This window comes from Mizuhopecten yessoensis, unplaced genomic scaffold, assembly GCF_002113885.1.
Source record: "Mizuhopecten yessoensis strain PY_sf001 unplaced genomic scaffold, ASM211388v2 scaffold10979, whole genome shotgun sequence".
NCBI lineage: Eukaryota > Metazoa > Mollusca > Bivalvia > Pectinida > Pectinidae > Mizuhopecten > Mizuhopecten yessoensis.
The window spans coordinates 1,143,565-1,162,325 of NW_018408817.1; the positions used below are offsets into that span (position 1 = coordinate 1,143,565).

At 37.8% G+C, this 18,761-nt stretch overlaps 1 protein-coding gene across 12 annotated transcripts in view; it reads left to right on the forward strand.

The window, feature by feature from the left end:
* LOC110464274 (nephrin-like) overlaps nt 1–18,761 on the forward strand; it is a 376,492-nt gene that overhangs the window by 186,462 nt on the left and 171,269 nt on the right. For all 12 annotated transcript variants that reach the window (XM_021519388.1, XM_021519399.1, XM_021519401.1 and 9 more), the window contains one exon: nt 5,524–5,585. The gene's annotated coding sequence lies outside the window, so the exon portion shown is untranslated. The remainder of the gene's footprint in view (nt 1–5,523; nt 5,586–18,761) is intronic.

Below are 18,761 nucleotides of genomic sequence, written 5' to 3' on the forward strand. Positions count from 1 at the left end.
CCTCCTCTCCATTCTCCCTCCCAACCCCTGAATACCAAAGTCATCCTGACCTAAATGTAATTCAGACCCTCTGGAATTTATTTACAAAGCCCTTAGCCCTGTAATCCTCTATAGACAAGTGAGGTTAGTGATCTCTGGGAGTAGCACTGCCTCCCTTTGATATGAAGTTTTATTACATCCTGTGGTGTACTTAGTCCACTCCTGGCATCTTTAGCCTGCATGCACTTGGCTGAAGGTCAAACCTTTTGAAATGTTTTTAAACTTCTGCCATTATCATCACGTAATGAATGAGCTCTCTAACAAACTCCAATGAGTTATCTTGACCACAAGTAATTAAGCGCATCCCAGAAAGAGATTCATACCTACAAAATCACTTCGATAAAGTTTCAATAAACTGCTGATAAACATGTTTCAGGAAACATTGTCACAGTCCGAGATGCTGATTTTGGTCCAGTGGTTAAGGCGTCTGACCATTTACGATCACTAGCCCTCCACCACCGGGGTCTTAGGTTTGAGGTTTACATGGGGCAGTGGCCAGGTACTAGCCGCAGGTGGTGGTTTTTGTCCGGTATTTCGGTTTTCTTTCACTGCCAAAACCTGGTGCGTCCTTAACTCATTCAGCCCTGAAATTTCATAATGAACAATTCCAACCTTTGAATGGGAAGAGTTCAAATGTGTCTTTAGGGGTGAATGAGTTAATTGACCACAGCTGCTAATAGGACATACAGCACAAACAAACCAAAAATATTACATCTCTATTGCATTGAATCTCATTTAAAGTCATCTATTACATGGACAAGTATTTAAACAAACGTACAAAAAAAATAGAACATCTTTGAATCAGTCCAAAGGTAGTGAGTCTATCAGTGATAGAATAGAGGAAAGCAGATTGTGACATTTCCATTTCTACTGTGCTATAATACTTTAACCCTTACACCCCTAGGTAACTTTAATAGACTCTACCATACATTTATCTGGATGAGTCCATTGTGGTCCACAGTGATGAAAGGGTTAAATAGTTTGAATCCCTGCAACAGTCAGTGTACAGACAGGTGTACCAGCCATGTCTCCTGGTGGCGAGCAGGCTTGTTGTGAGCAGACTTATACCAATCTGCATCATTTAGTACAAGTGGTGCCAGCAGCACCAGATTTAATTTGTAGGGATTTCCAAATATTAGAAGAATTTAGATGCTGGTTGTGTATGTTTTTGCTGACTTTACTAGGCTTTTGTAAGATATGTACATACTCTAATTGAATTTCTTACGTAAAAATAAGGAATCGGAAAACAGCATGTGTTGGTTATTCAGTAGGCTATGTTCCAGTAATTGATTCCAATTTAAAGATCTCATCTGAAAAATTTATATCCTGGTTCCGTCAGTCTAATAATGCTTATTTGTCAGAGATCGAGGTCTTCCTATCTGTCTATCTTTGTATGTGTTGAGTTAGAAATTGAATTCTGACTATGCTTGTGTTTTGTTAGAGATTGAATTCTGTCTATCTTTGTTAATTTTTGTCAGATTTAAATGCTTAAATTTTGTCAGAGATAAGGTATTTCTATCCGTCTATCTCTGTATGTGATTTGACAGAAATTTAATTATATTGGTGTATGTATTTTGTTAGAGATTAATTCTGTCTGTCTTCGTTCATTTTTGTCCGATTTAAATGCTTATTCGTCTGAGATAGAGGTCTTTCTATCTGTCTATCTTTCATAGATTGAATTCGTTCATTTTTGTCTGATTTAAATGCTTATTCGTCTGAGATAGAGGTCTTTCTATCTGTCTATCTTTCATAGATTGAATTCAGCCTATCTTGATACGTTTTTGTCAGATGTAGATGTTGCAGACGAGTTGTGGTTGGTTGTTACATTTATCTAGATCAAGTTAATTAATTTTCAAATTTTAGAAATACATGAGTTTTACAAACAATCATTTTACAATTTGAAAGAAAACTAATGAAATATGGATAAACATGTGATAATCAGCCAACCCTTTTCCTGCTATGATCATACTTTATCAGAAAAACCATATGCTTCTCTTGGATCCTTTTTCTGATTTGGGAAACAATTGCCAGGAATCATGATAAACGCAACAGAAGATGCCGACACAGATCATTGTAGGGTGACATCACAGTTAAAAGGCTGGCCTATAACATCAGCTCTAAGTTGTTACCAACATCCAACGGTTAACATGAAATTGTTTACAGACTCCCTGCATGTTTATCCAATCCTGCTGGAGTAGAGAAACAATACTTGTTATTGGAGACATTCTGTTCTGTCAGTTTATGTGTGTGTTATGTCAGTCTTTCAATTTGAAGGTGGTATGTCACAGATTGAATTCTGTTAGTTTGTGTTTGTATTAGATCTGATTTTTTTGTGTATATCTGAAGTTTGATTTATTAAGAAATCTTGACACATAATACCAAATCATTGAATATTCCTATTTTGAAGAAACAAAGCATGTTATTACCACAGTAACTGTTTCCATAACTACCTGAGTAAACAGTAAACCACACAGAAGGACCCTGTCATGGGCAACTGTTAAAACTTCTTCATTATTTAACAAAACTTTCAACTTAATTGGCTAATTTTCTTTTATCACAAAATTAATTATTTCTTTAGTATCAAATTTTTGTCTTGGATTAGCGCTATTTGAACTGAATTCATTGATTGGAGAACTTTTTTTAATCAAATACCACACTTTCAATTTGCTTGGCTGAAAATTTGGACTCGTACTCATCTAAAATTTGGCACCATTCGTTTAAACAGAGAAAAATAATAAAGTCATTGACAGTGTTACCTCCTTTTGTGTCGAAGGAGGTGCCTATTAGTTCTCCGTAACAATCCTAAACTCCCAGACGTAAAGTCTTGGCCTCAGCCACTAATAAGTCTTCAACAGGAGATGGAATGCTTCAGTCAGAACATTTTTTTCCAAGAAGCGATGCACATCTTTATTAAAATATATCACTGACAGTTGAGGGCGAAGAGCAGTTATGACAGTTGAGGGCGATAAGCAGTCATGACAGTTGAGGGCGCAGATCATGGAAAATCTTATAAATATTCACAGAGTTTTCCTCCCAGTTTGATGATGTGTGGGATTATGATTGTTTGGAGATAAATGATTGTACTCATGCTGTAGCTGACATCTCCAGTATGGCAGTGGTAACACTGGCTATCATCAGTATTAACAGCACATTTAGGTTGTATAACCTAACCCTACCAAATCAAACAGTTGTCTCTTCATCATACTTTATTATGTTGTTGTTCCATTACATTAGGTGGGATCAGGGGAAGAATAACCTGCCGTTACCCACAGCATGTATCGTAGGAGGCGGCTAATGTGGAAACTCCCTGCAGAGTTGGGGATTTGCTTTGGCGACCAAAATAAATCTGCTGAGCCCATTGCAATATTTGGTATCTGAACTTTTTTCTACTTCCAACTTCGGCATGACATTTCAGTGAGATATCACTATTAAGTCGGCATCAGATCCACGCTATCACAAGAAGGCGAGAACACCAACATACCCTGTCTCCTGCACACACGCACACGCAAGCACACATTCACTACAGACATGAGGCACGCCCTTAAATGACCTTAGCTGTTAATAGGACGTTAAACAAAATTAAACCATACCATTTGTTCCATTGTATAATGTTTGACAATATCAGGGGTTTCCTTGTATTTCCTCCTTATGGGGAGCATTTAGGTCTGACAAAATTGATCAGGTTTCTTAAAGAAATGAAAATTGGCCTGCTGCACCCATTATGATATTTGGAACTTCTATCTTTTACCTTTCTGCCACTTTCTATCAATATAAATATTATTTCTGTGGGTTCCTTTTGTACACCTACCATTGACCATCTGTCTGTATGGCCTTTTTGTGTTGATGGGCCAGTAAGACTACTGTGTGGCCCTGTATTACCTTATTGTGTTGATGGGTCGTTAAGACTGCTGTGTGGCTCTGTATGACCTTATTGTGTTGATGGGCCAGTAAGACTACTGTGTGGCCCAGTATTACCTTATTGTGTTGATGGGTCGTTAAGACTGCTGTGTGGCTCTGTATGACCTTATTGTGTTGATGGGCCAGTAAGACGACTGTGTGGCCCTGTATTACCTTATTGTGTTGATGGGCCGTTAAGACTGATGTGTGGCTCTGTATGACCTTATTGTGTTGATGGGCCAGTAAGATTACTGTGTGGCCCAGTATTACCTTATTGTGTTGATGGGTCGTTAAGACTGCTGTGTGGCCCTGTATGACATTATTGTTTTGATGGGCCATTAAAAGTTTCCTTTTTCATATTAGTTTAAGCAAACATCACCCAGAGTACAAAAAAAACCTGTTAATACAATACATTGTTTAGAGTATGACACTATACAGATATGTTAATATAATACAATTGTACTTAGTTTAGAGGTCCAACGCTATATATATGCTGTATATTATTATTATATAGATATGTTAATATAATACAATTGTACGTAGTTTAGAGGTCCAATGCTATATAGATGCTCAGCGCTATCAGTAGAACTCGCACATTTCATTAGATCTGAACACTTACTGTTAAGCAGAGTTATCTGCCCCTACATCTTATAACAACAGTGTTGTGTTTTAATTAGAGAAAATCTCCGAGTACTCACTCACCTGAAGTTACCGTTGTGTACTTTCTTTTTCTGTAAAATTTAATTGAATTAAAATGTGTGAACCCATCAATACCAAATCGTCCTACAGGATCACAAACACCACTCAAATCTTTGGTCTATGGCTGTTGTCGGTGTACTTGTCCTTTAATTTTAGATATTTAATTTGAAACCTGGTATTGATCTCAATAATTGATCATATTTCTCAATTAAAAATTAATTTACAATGAACTTCAGGACCTTTGATAAGAATGCCAATTGATTCGGTGAGTGTTCATCTATTTTTTAATCTGTTTGTGATTTTTTCTTGGAAACATTTTATTTAATTCGATGAATTGAGATTGAATGTGTCAAATTTTGTGAGAACTTTGTTTTTCACGGATGTTGATAGAAAGGAATGAAGCTACTTACACAGTGGTAGTTCACTAGTAAACTAAGATCAATGATCGCGGGCATATGTCTGTGTAAGCATCACACCTTACGCTGATTGAATTTATTTTAAAGAAACACAAACAATTATTTATCGGACACTTACTTTGTATTACCTTACTAAATGATGAAGCGTGTTTACAAAAAGCACATGATCTATGGTTCATTCTCCGCACTCAGAAGCTAAGACAGTCTAATCTCCTTCCCAGCCGATCTTCTTTTTCTTCAGATTCTAAAGCACAAGAAGACATTTTTGTGCACTTAAATTCGTGCGAGAGCATTATTTATTTTTTAAGTGATAAATCATCTTCTTTGCTGACTTGCAGATTTCTTGGTGTAGTGGGATAAGAGCCAGTCATTTGACAGGAGGCATGCTCACATTACACGCGTTAATTAGTATTGGACAGGTTCAAACCACCTGAACATTTTTAAGATTTGATATTTTTTTATCTCTTTGCAGTGCAAGTCCTGGAAATTTCTGAGACAGGCTGAAGCTAATTTTTTGTGAAGTTTTCCCTTGAGGTAAGACGGCTTAATTTTCCTTGTCAGCAAGAGAACGTAATGGTGTGGGAAAATTCCTGTACTTAAATTATTTCTAGACTTAAAAATGTAGTTATCTTATGATAAGAAATTGATGGACCATATTTGAAAAAGTAAGTCTTTAAAATGTAGACTTTGAGCAAGATAATTTACTCCGCTTGTTCCAGTCTACTCAGCTGTAAATGAATATCTGGTTGGTCAGTGCTAGAATTGTTGAATGCTAGCTGTGAGCACCAAAATGGCAGCACCGGCTGTATGCTCCCCAGAGAGTTGAGAAAGATGTTGGCTGGTTGCAAAGGCCCTATAACCACGGATAATCTTTTGTGAACCGCTTTGAGACGACCTATGAACAAGGTTGTGATAAAGTGGAATATGAGAACCTAAAATTATTATAATTATAGACAAAAATGGCATACCATTTGTGAGAGGTTCATTTTTGTATTGATTATTTTGAAAACAGATAATCAGGGCCTGTATTTATGAATCCATTCTCAAACTCAGACTCTGTGCTCAAGCCCAAGTTTTTTTTCTGGTGATAGATTAATAAAAAAGTCACATTATGTCAATTATTTTCAAGAATTTCGCAGTGTCTTGAAGCTGAATACAGCTTTCAATGTCTAGACTTGACCTTTTGACCCTGTCCCATGACTCAAGCAAGCTATAAAAAAAAACTTTGAATAAAGAATCCACACTTGAGCATGGGAATAGTTTCATTAATACAGGCCCAGATCTCAAGGTCGATGTTGAAGGTCAATAGTAGGAACCAATGAGGCATCAAAACAAAAGGAAAACCGTATTAGTGGAAAAAATGGATGCAGAAGGGTCCATGTTTCTTACTCCACATGGAAGGATCAGATTTTCTTACTCCACATGGAAGGATCTGATTTTCTTACTCCACATGGAAGGATCAGATTTTCTTACTCCATAAGGAAGGGTCAGATTTTCTTACTCCACATGGAAGGGTCAGATTTTCTTACTCCATAAGGAAGTGTCAGATTTTCTTACTCCACATGGAAGGGTCAGATTTTCTTACTCTATAAGGAAGGGTCAGATTTTCTTACTCCATCAGGAACGGTCAGATTTTCTTATTCCATAAGGAAGTGTCAGATTTTCTTACTCCACATGGAAGGGTCAGATTTTCTTACTCTATAAGGAAGGGTCAGATTTTCTTACTCCATCAGGAACGGTCAGATTTTCTTATTCCATAAGGAAGTGTCAGATTTTCTTACTCCACATGGAAGGGTCAGATTTTCTTACTCTATAAGGAAGGGTCAGATTTTCTTACTCCATCAGGAACGGTCAGATTTTCTTATTCCATAAGGAAGTGTCAGATTTTCTTACTCCACATGGAAGGGTCAGATTTTCTTACTCCATAAGGAAGGGTCAGATTTTCTTACTCCATAAGGAACGGTCAGATTTTCTTACTCCATAAGGAACGGTCAGATTTTCTTACTCCATAAGGAAGGGTCAGATTTTCTTACTCCATAAGGAAGGGTCAGATTTTTTTACTCCATAAGGAAGTGTCAGATTTTCTTACTCCAAATGGAAGGGTCAGATTTTCTTACTCCATAAGGAAGGGTCAGATTTTCTTACTCCATAAGGCAGGGTCAGATTTTCTTACTCCTTATAGACGATTACTGTCTTAATGTCTTGTTGTCTCCTGTCAATAACCTTCATTATTTTCATTGTGAACAAATTCTGATGAAAAAGTGGTCAGTTAATCAGTATTTGATCATTGACAAGGGTTGAGACATTTGACCCAGATATACAGAGGTTAACCGACGAGTGAGACATTTGACCCAGATATACAGAGGGAAACCAACGAGTGAGACATTTGACCCAGATATATAGAGGTTAACCGACGAGTGAGACATTTGACCCAGATATACAGAGGTTAACCGATGAGTGAGACATTTGACCCAGATATATAGAGGTTAACCGACGAGTGAGACATTTGACCCAGATATACAGAGGTTAACTGACGAGTGAGACATTTGACCCAGATATATAGAGGTTAACCGACGAGTGAGACATTTGACCCAGATATATAGAGGTTAACCGACGAGTGGTGGATGGTTATCATGTTTAAAAGTTGTGTAATGACACAAGGTTTACTGAGTGTCTTTTGCAATTAAACATTCACTAATGAGAATGAGATAAATATGAAAATTAGCCATCACAAGTTTAGGGCTTTTTCTCCCATCATGTTCATACTTTATCTGGAAAAAACACTGGATTTCTTTGGAAACACATTACGTCTGTCTCCAAGGGGATGACATCACAATTCCAACATTGACACATGAAATCAGGTACAGCGTGTAACACATTGGTGGGTAGCCAAATACGTTTAACATTGCCTACATTTATGTTTCCCTTGGAAATACATTATGTCTTTTGACGCAGACGGATACAGTTTTGGGTTGGCTGATACATGCATGCGCGGGGACAACTTACAAACTTAATATAACTATATAAAATATATATACATATATATATAACACATGTATAAACATAGCTATTGAATGTAAGGTGTACGAATAGTGAAAGAACACCTACGCGTGGACACTTTATTGTTCGGGGGGCTGATCCCAGGGCTCCTCAACCCTGGCAGCCTCCAACAACCACTGAATATTCGCATATGCATATGTCAAAGATCTATGAAAATGAGAATATCAAATGCTGAGGGATTAAAATTTGTATAAAAAAAAAATTAAAAAAAAATGTCTGTTTCCAAAAGGATGAAACAATTGCATTGTTACGACTGGTGGGAAACCTTTACCAACTCCTAGCAAGACTTCTCCAATGAGTCCTGAGAGAAGAACCTATGTTAGTTGTGTGACATGTCCAGACATTGGCATGCATTGTGCGTGGAGTCATAGTGTGACATCACTACAGAATTTAATGGACATGGACTATATTTACTCACCTTGGAATTAATATGTACAAAGATTATTTGTTGTATGTACTGTACTTTGATCTGTACTTTGATTAAGAGACAGACTTAATTTTAACTTGAAGAAAGAGTCATTATTACAAAGAGAAAGGAGTAGTGGGTGTTACCTTTATGGAGGCTGGATGGATCAATTTCTTGAAAATGTTGGGGAATCGTCTTTTTACTCCCCCCCCCCAAAAAAAGAAAGAAAGTTTGGTTGTAAATATTTCTCAAAGCCTACATTAAAAATATCCCTTTCTCTCAACATTCTGTTCTCAACCCAACACATAAAAAACCCATTTTGTCTTTTGTTAAGTGACATGACCTGAGTTAACTTATTGAATTTACTCTGTCCCTCAGAGATCAATTTGAACATTTCTACACCCAGTAGGCCTGTCAGGACCTGTAAACCTCCACAGTCTACAATTAAATCTGATAGAACCCTGCAAGGAAAAAGGGAATTTCCAGTGATGTGCATGATATTGAGATGATCTGCCGCATCATTCCATCATTTCGTAATACAATAGCATTAAACATTGTACGGAAGGACAAAAAATATTGTGGGAGAAAAAAAATGGTTTCCTGAATCGGCCGTATCTTGTAAGAATTGTATGTAAATCGAGATGTATGACGATCGGCCATTACCGTAAATCACCAGAAACGTAACATTAACTTGGTAAAGTTTTCATTGTCACGATACTATGTCATCACTTTGACTAAAAGCGGCGGTGTTGGGACATGGGCCGTATATTTGACGTTTGTGGGATATTAAGGCGCGTTGTTTATTGTAATGTAACAGAATTACTACAGCTTATTGGGTTATGAGCTGTATAAAACATTTCCCCATTATGACTGCGAGGAACGGAAACAGAATTAATACCATTGTTGTCCCCGGCAGCATTGTATAGTGTTAGACCGTCGGAGGGGCTAGCACCTGATCCCATCTACACAGTATATACTGGTTCTACCTCTTTTCCTGCCTTATCTTTCTCTTTTCTTCTCTACTCTCTGTCTTTTTTCCAGCTGTGTCTCCCTAGGCACCCATCTTCATATACCTACATCAATTTTTTTTTAAATGGTAGCTTGTCTACATTTGTGTTAACCCCTATGTAACTTTAGTAGACTCTACCATGTATTGATATGGATGAGTCCATTATGGTCAACAGTGGTGAAAGGGTTAATCAAATTTAACTTTATTTATTTTACAACAATTGTCAAACAATTTGTATCGACTTTTATTCTTCACTCTTGTTGGCCTGGATGTTAGTGCGTGGGGGAGGTGTTAATGTAGGAGGGAACTGGAGTACCCAGGCAGGTGACCCCATACCTTTTCATGTCTAATCGTGAAAATGAACATTCTATTGTCTTGGTGAAAGGCGAGTGCCTATATATCCAATGTACCACCTGACTTTCCTAAATTTGATCAGTTAAGGTCTACAGATCTAGGTATCCGAAAATAAACATATCCAAAAGGTTGTTGATGCACATCCTGAAATTTGTATGTGTATTATGTGAAAGTGACCTTGATACTGGGGCTGTAACATGTTGAATCCTCTTTAGTTTGTTGTGGATTAATGTCTTCACAACAGGTAATGTTATAGGAAGGCAGGTGTCTCAAGATCTCAAGACATCGCCAAAATAAATGAGTTGAGACAGGAGGGAAAGGTAATGTTATAGGAAGACAGGGGTCTCAAGACATCGCCAAAATAAATGAGTTGAGACAGGTTGATATGGAAATACTTCGGTGTTACATAATATGTAACTTTCCAGTAAACGGCTTTGTGCTCTACGCAAACAGGAAAATATCGGCGGACCGAGGCGCACATGTCGTCTGCAGGTGAGGCCGAATTGAACATTGACATTGATACGTTTTGAGCCGATTTATTTCTTCAAACTTTTTATCTGTGATTTAATCATAAACTAGACCGTAGCTAAGATATATCTATATGCCGACTGTGACAGTAAATTTATTGAATGGCGACCTGAAACCTGTAGCAAATCACATGCAATTCTTGACGAAATACCTGACCTTTTTACCTGAGAATCTCCGTGTAAATATACAGCGTCTTATGTCAAAAATGAAGTTTATAATCTCTGTTATCATTTGCCAATCACATTTGCGGACGAAAATAATTTTAAAATGATCTTCCTCTTGCTTAAATCTGATTAATTAAAAGTTTCACATTTTCTTACCTTTATTACCACCTGTAAAGGTAAATACTGAAGCAACTTTAGAATTGAAAACGTTAATATAAACTAGAGACAACAACGAACAATTTTCATATAACTTTTTTTCACATATAACAAATATTTTCCAAGTTATGCACATTTTAAAAATCAAGTAAATTAATTTCAATTTCAATAATTAATTCAGCAGTGGTGTCCATTTACATAGAAATCAATGTAGCAGCCTAAGGGTTAAAATTTTGCTCAGTATTTAGTTTATAATAATACCTATATTTTATTTTCAGTTTGGATTTTAAGCATCGGTGCCAAATCCAACATGACATTGGTAATAAACTTGTACACAACATTGCTCTGTTTGAATTATATAAAGACGTTGACCTTGACCTTCCACTTTGAGATGTTGGTTATATACAGGCCTTGTAAGCATTATAAATGTTTGCATTTATCTTGTCACAACAAGATGATCAGGGACTAGGCCGTATAAGGCTGAACAGGTTATACTGTTACTGTACAGATCTACCCCAGGCATTATACTATCCCAGAAGGATTCATTCATTTAGACTTACAGGAACCCCGGCAATGCCTGCTTAAAAGGTCATAGGTCACAGCCATTTTGCTGTCACACTGATGTGCTACAGAAAATCTGATTGGATAATCTGAGCCAATTTCTGATTTCTAATTTGCCCAAAAAATTTCCAGATCAATTTCAAGCCGTATTTCCTTCAAGAAACTCTAATTACAATTCGACTGTTCATTTTAATTTATTGTTGTTAAGGAAAATTAAAAATACATGTAACTGAAAGAATTTATCAGACATTCGGGAGTCAAATAGCGTAAAACATGCAAAACAAGTTTGTACGGTGTAGATCGTATAATGGTATGGATAAATAGTTCTCTGACGCCTTTCAACCATGGACGATGGCACAACAGTTTTTGCTCGTTTATAATTCTTTTTACCTACGACTGCTCCAGAATTAGATGCATTTCGAGGGTACAGTAATGGTTAGTTTCACAAACAGGCCACCACCATCACAGCCGATAGAAAGATTTAAATGTCAGGAGAGTTTCTTTTCTGTATCTTTAATGACAAGAAGCTGATCAAAACACTTAACCTTTAAATTTGCATTCAAAATGAGCAAGAGGTGATCAGAACTATGAAGAACGTAAAAGAATTCCTGATTTTATAAGGTTAGAATTTCAAAAGTAGGCTGCGTTCACCCTTGACTTTATGTAGATAATCTGTAAGTTCTATAGACCATCGTCAAAAGATTCCTAGAGCAATCATCAGTTTATCAACTTGTTTATCCACAGAACTCTTGATCCTGGAAACATAGACCTATAGGTATGTACCCGTGGGATTTTTACATCAACAGTTCAGATACCCTACATCTCCAGAAATAAATGATACGACAAAAACTCGCTAGAAATACTAGAGGAATACTGTTATTTATTGCTCTCATGGTCCCCAGTCTAATATTGTCGCAAACCCATCCACAGATCTGTAGCTACTGCTGGTTACAAGTTACCGTAAAGGTATCCGACATGTCTCCCAAGTCAGTCCTAGATGTTGTGACAATTCTAACTAATTGTGGAATTGTGGATGACATATGTATTGGTGATGTCACCAACTTCATCTGACAGAAACGATGACAAAACTCTCCTCCAGATTATGTCTTCGCTGGACTTCGGTGTACTTACTGGACACAAGCAGGCTAGAGATATCTCCGGTTATCACTGAACTGTCCTCCAGATTATGTCTACGCTGGACATAGGTGTACTTTCTGGACACAAGCAGGCTAGAGATATTTCCGGTTATTACTGAACTGTCCTCCAGATTATGTATACGCTGGACTTAGGTGTACTTACTGGACACAAGCAGGCTAGAGATATCTCCGGTTATCACTGAACTGTCCTCCAGATTATGTCTACGCTGGACATAGGTGTACTTACTGGACACAAGCAGGCTAGAGATATCTCCAGTTATGACTGAACTCTCCTCCAGATTATGTCTTTGCTGGACTTAGGTGTACTTACTGGACATGTATTGGTGATGTCACCAACTTCATCTGACAGAAACGATGACAAAACTCTCCTCCAGATTATGTCTTCGCTGGACTTCGGTGTACTTACTGGACACAAGCGGGCTAGAGATATCTCCGGTTATTACTGAACTGTCCGCCAGATTATGTCTTCGCTGGACTTAGGTGTACATACTGGACACAAGCAGGCTAGAGATATCTCCGGTTATTACTGAACCGTCCTCCAGATTATGTCTTCGCTGGACTTAGGGGTACTTACTGGACACAAGCAGGCTAGAGATATCTCCAGTTATGACTGAACTCTCCTCCAGATTATGTCTTTGCTGGACTTAGGTGTACTTACTGGACATGTATTGGTGATGTCACCAACTTCATCTGACAGAAACGATGACAAAACTCTCCTCCAGATTATGTCTTCGCTGGTCTTCGGTGTACTTACTGGACACAAGCAGGCTAGAGATATCTCCAGTTATGACTGAACTCTCCTCCAGATTATGTCTTTGCTGGACTTAGGTGTACTTACTGGACATGTATTGGTGATGTCACCAACTTCATCTGACAGAAACGATGACAAAACTCTCCTCCAGATTATGTCTTCGCTGGTCTTCGGTGTACTTACTGGACACAAGCAGGCTAGAGATATCTCCGGTTATCACTGAACTGTCCTCCAGATTATGTCTACGCTGGACTTAGGTGTACTTACTGGACACAAGCAGGCTAGAGATATCTCCGGTTATTTCTGAACTGTCCTCCAGATTATGTCTTCGCTGGACTTAGGTGTACTTACTGGACACAAGCAGGCTAGATATATCTCCGGTTATTACTGAACTGTCCTCCAGATTATGTCTACGCTGGACTTAGGTGTACTTACTGGACACAAGCAGGCTAGAGATATCTCCAGTTATGACTGAACTCTCCTCCAGATTATGTCTTTGCTGGACTTAGGTGTACTTACTGGACACAAGCAGGCTAGAGATATCTCCAGTTATGACTGAACTCTCCTCCAGATTATGTCTTTGCTGGACTTAGGTGTACTTACTGGACACAAGCAGGCTAGATATATCTCCGGTTATTACTGAACTGTCCTCCAGATTATGTATACGCTGGACTTAGGTGTACTTACTGGACACAAGCAGGCTAGAGATATCTCCGGTTATTACTGAACTGTCCTCAAGATCATGTCCATCTTTGCTGGATAAAGACAGCAGATCAATTGGTGTTTTGGACATAAAACAGATATTGGTCAATAAACGGTACAGAGGGACATCTTCAGGACATAAAGTTGTGTGTATTGGACTATAAACAGGAGAGTCAGACAAAATGGGGATCACTGTTGATCAGTACAACCTCAAGTCACGGCAACGTTAAACCAACATGTACCGTGTAATGTCAGGAAGCCGGACGCGGATTTGTGACGGAGTCGTAACAATAATTGAGGATAAGGAAAGGTCATCAAAAACTACTCGGGTTCGGTCATTTGTCAAGTGGGCGACCAGCGACGACGAGACCTTTGTAAGGCTGTGCGTTACAAGTCTTGTAGGTGCCTTATTTTGGACACATCAAGTAACGGCCATTACTCAAGTGATTTGGCCAGAAGTCTTAGAGAGGCACCAAATAGAGGCAGTCCAGGCTACTCTCATCCGAGTCCTCAATATGCTTAATCATAGTCATTACATGGCTTAACTTTTGATTAAAATTCTAATGACTTTCATGACCCTAAAGACATTTCAGCGGCCCTAGTCGACTCCTAAAATATCAATGTGTTGTCGTCGTCGTCATGGTAATTTCCAAAAGGTTTACGACTGGTCGCATGAACTTCTCCTCGGCCAATGGCATGTGTTTGCTTCTCATGGAATGTTCAGTATATATGGATTTGTGGTCGTAGGTTATCAGAGAGTTTGATCTGACCGGACTCCGGGTATGAACAGTCATTACAGTGAAAACTAGGATATCTGTAACCCGTTTTAACAAAACCCTAAATGATTCAGACATTTATATAAACTAAAATCTTTTTTAAGTCTCTGGTAGAAGTCAACTCCTGGAGTATGTATGCAATCGTTCCCTGAAATGAGCCTGCTATGGGGAGGGTTCCACATGGAGAATTAATAGAACTGTTGTAAATATGAATTTGGTATTACAACACGGCTGAAAGGTACACATAAACGGGGAGCACTGGTTATCTGAATTATGTCACATGAAGTTGATTAACGTTAAAGGGGGATAACTCTGATGTAAATCATAGCTATGATTTACAGGGATAAAACCTTAATGTTCTAATGAACTCTGTTAAAAGACATAGAAGATAGTTTCAGCATCAGAAAACATTAGAGACCAAATCGACAGATGAAATGTGTCTCTAGTCAAAAGAAAGGCGACGAACAATGAATCAATTGTCACAATTGCATGAAAGTAAGGCGTCTAAAGTACATTCGTCCCAAAACGGGTTACAAAAGTACACTCAAATTTCAGAAACTCAATAGAAAAGAGCATCAGCATTGTGATAGTGAATTCATTTGAGATGTAATGCATGCTAGATCAAAAGGCTTTACCCGGAGTTATTTTACACAGGGCCACTCAACCAGTATAAAATTAATTAACTATGAAAATATGTTGGACCAATTTCGCCTGCTATATATATTTCATGACCAGAAATATTCTGAAGAAATATTTAGAGAGTGATTACAAATCTGAAATACTTTTAAAATGTGAAGCAAATATGAAGCATTATTTATCTTTATATATTTGATTATTTTTTCTCATGGCATTTTTATGATAGAAAAATAATTTGACAAGTGCCACATGGTGAACAGTCGTTGATACCTTTAGGAACATAACACAGTGTAATGAATCTTCATCTGAATAAAAAAATTAAGACAGTGGTGCATCACATCAATTTATTGGTGAAAACCTCAGAAAAGTGCATTTCATCTCCAGAAAAACTACACTAGTGCATCACGTTAAATGTTCCCAAGGTTACAGGTTCAGAAAAGAAATGTTTGTCAACAGACTAACATGCTGCTTTGAAATCAAACTGGTTGATACAGACGTGGGATCAGTTTATGACTTATCCACAGTGGATACAGACGTGGGATCAGTTAATGACTTGTCCACGGAGGATACAGCCATAGGATCAGTTAATGACTTGTCCACGGAGGATACAGCCGTGGGATCAGTTAATGACTTGTCCACGGAGGATACAGCCATAGGATCAGTTAATGACTTGTCCACGGAGGATACAGCCGTAGGATCAGTTAATGACTTGTCCACGGAGGATACAGCCGTGGGATCAGTTTATGACTTATCCACGGTGGATACAGCCGTGGGATCAGTTAATTACTTGTCCACGGAGGATACAGCCGTGGGATCAGTTAATGACTTGTCCACGGATGATACAGCCGTGGGATCAGTTAATTACTTGTCCACGGTGGATCCGAAAGAGGTTTTTCAAGGGATCTTATTCTGCTCGGTGAATTAATGAACAGGTTTTTCTTGGTGACAAAGACAAAGCACTAAGGAAGAAACCGGCAGTGTTAATTCTGCTGAACGAGTCTAGGTGTTACCCACTGTGACCTTGAGATGCTAGGTGTATAATTCACAGCTGATAATGGATCACACATTTAGACGTCTTCATGCGAGAAAAAAATACTCAAAAAATTTGTGATAAAAAAGTGACTCATTTTGTAAACGTTCCTGACACTAAACGTTACTTAGAAGAGGAGGAAAGGGAATTTTATATATAATATTTTGTTATCAAAAGAAATTCTTATAAAGAAGGGGAGCTTATATTAAAATGTATAACTTTGGAATTGAAATGAAGTTTTATTCGCATGAAAACCCTAAGGACATTTAACCTCCTCTGTTCAAAAGGCCATTAACAATTTTAAACATGATATTTGAAAAGTTATTTCTCAATCAAATTGCATGTCATCTCAGATTACTGAAAAACTACAGGGTAAAGCATATCACTGTTCAGTTCCACAGCAACATAATATGTTCTAAGGTAAACTTTTACAATTTGAAAAAATGACAGGATTGTATACACCTGATAAACTTTATACCAGGTGTAAATATATATTGAGGTTGCATGTCTTTTCTTAGTGTAAACAGAAACGTGCTGATAGAATTCATCCTCTAGAGGTAAGACTGTACTGACGACAGTCACAACCAAGGTCATGGTGGATTTTAGGTAATAAAGATTGATTTACTCTTCCTGTGTAGTTGAGGGTCGTCCAGTATATATACAGATAGGTAACTGGTAACTTACTGAGTTCACAGAAACTGTAACAGACAAGGTACGCAATAACTGGTACCTACTGAGTTCACAGAAACTGTGACAGACAAGGTACACAGTAACTGGTACCTACCGAGTTCACAGAAACTGTAACAGACAAGGTACGCAATAACTGGTACCTACTGAGTTCACAGAAAATGTAACAGACAAGGTACACAGTAACTGGTACCTACCGAGTTCACAGAAACTGTAACAGACAAGGTACACAGTAACTGGTACCTACTGAGTTCACAGAAACTGTAACAGACAAGATACACAATAACTGGTACCTACTGAGTTCACAGAAACTGTAACAGACAAGGTACACAGTAACTGGTACCTACTGAGTTCACAGAAACTGTAACAGTCAATGGCAGTCAGGGGCATAACTAGCCCTTGTTCTGGATAGATTCATTTAGGAGCGGGTTCATGGTAGGGCCTTGGTAGGGGATCAAACAGATGTATCAAGCACTGGTTTTGTTAAGTTTTTGTTTTTCTGTTTGAATATTTGGTGGAAACACTGCATACCAGTATATAGTTAGCGACAGGCCTGACAGGGAAATTATACACAAGGAATGGTCACTTGCTTTGACAAGAAAAGCCTATGGGTGATTAAACTTTGATACTTTTCCTTAATAAAAAACAGTCAGGTGAAATTGTCATTGTAGGTTGATAAACAACAACAATTAGATATGAAGACATGTTATCAAACAACCAGTGATCAAGCATGTTATCAAACAACCAGTGATCTTGCATGCTATCAAACAACCGGTGATCAAGCATGTTATCAAACAACCAATGAATAAGCATGTTATCAAACAACCAATGAATAAGCATGTTATCAAACAAACAATGAGCAAGCATGTTATCAAACAAACAATGAGCAAGCATGTTATCAAACAACCAAAGAATACAAACAACCAATGAGCAAGCATGTTATCAAACAATATGAAACAACCAATGACCAAGCATGTTATCAAACAACCAATGAGCAAGCATGTTTACGAATAACTAATCAGCAAGCATGTTATCAAACAACCAATGACCAAGCATGTTATCAAACAACCGATGAGAAAGCATGTTATCAAACAACCAGTGAGCAAGCATGTTATCAAACAACCAATGACCAAGCATGTTATCAAACAACCGATGAGCAAGCATGTTATCAAACAACCAGTGAGCAAGCATGTTATCAAATAACCAGTGATCAAGCATGTTATCAAACAACCAATGAGCAAGCATGTTATCAAACAACAAATGAGCAAGCATGTTATCAAACAAACAATGAGCAAGCATGTTATCAAACAACCAATGATTAAGCATGTTATCAAACAACCAATGACCAAGCATGTTATCAAACAACCAATGAGCAAGCATGTTATCAAACAACCAATCAGCAAGCATGTTTACGAATAACTAATCAGCAAGCATAATATCAAACAACCAATGACCAAGCATGTTATCAAACAATATGAAACAACCAATGACCAAGCATGTTATCAAACAACCGATGAGCAAGCATGTTATCAAACAACCAATCAGCAAGCATGTTGACAAACAACCAATGAACAAGCATGTTGACAAACAACCAATGAGCAAGCATGTTATCAAACAACCAGTGATCAAGCATGTTATCAAACAACCAATGAATAAACATGTTATCAAACAACCAATGAACAAGCATGTTATCAAACAACCAATGAGCAAGCATGTTATCAAACAACCAATGA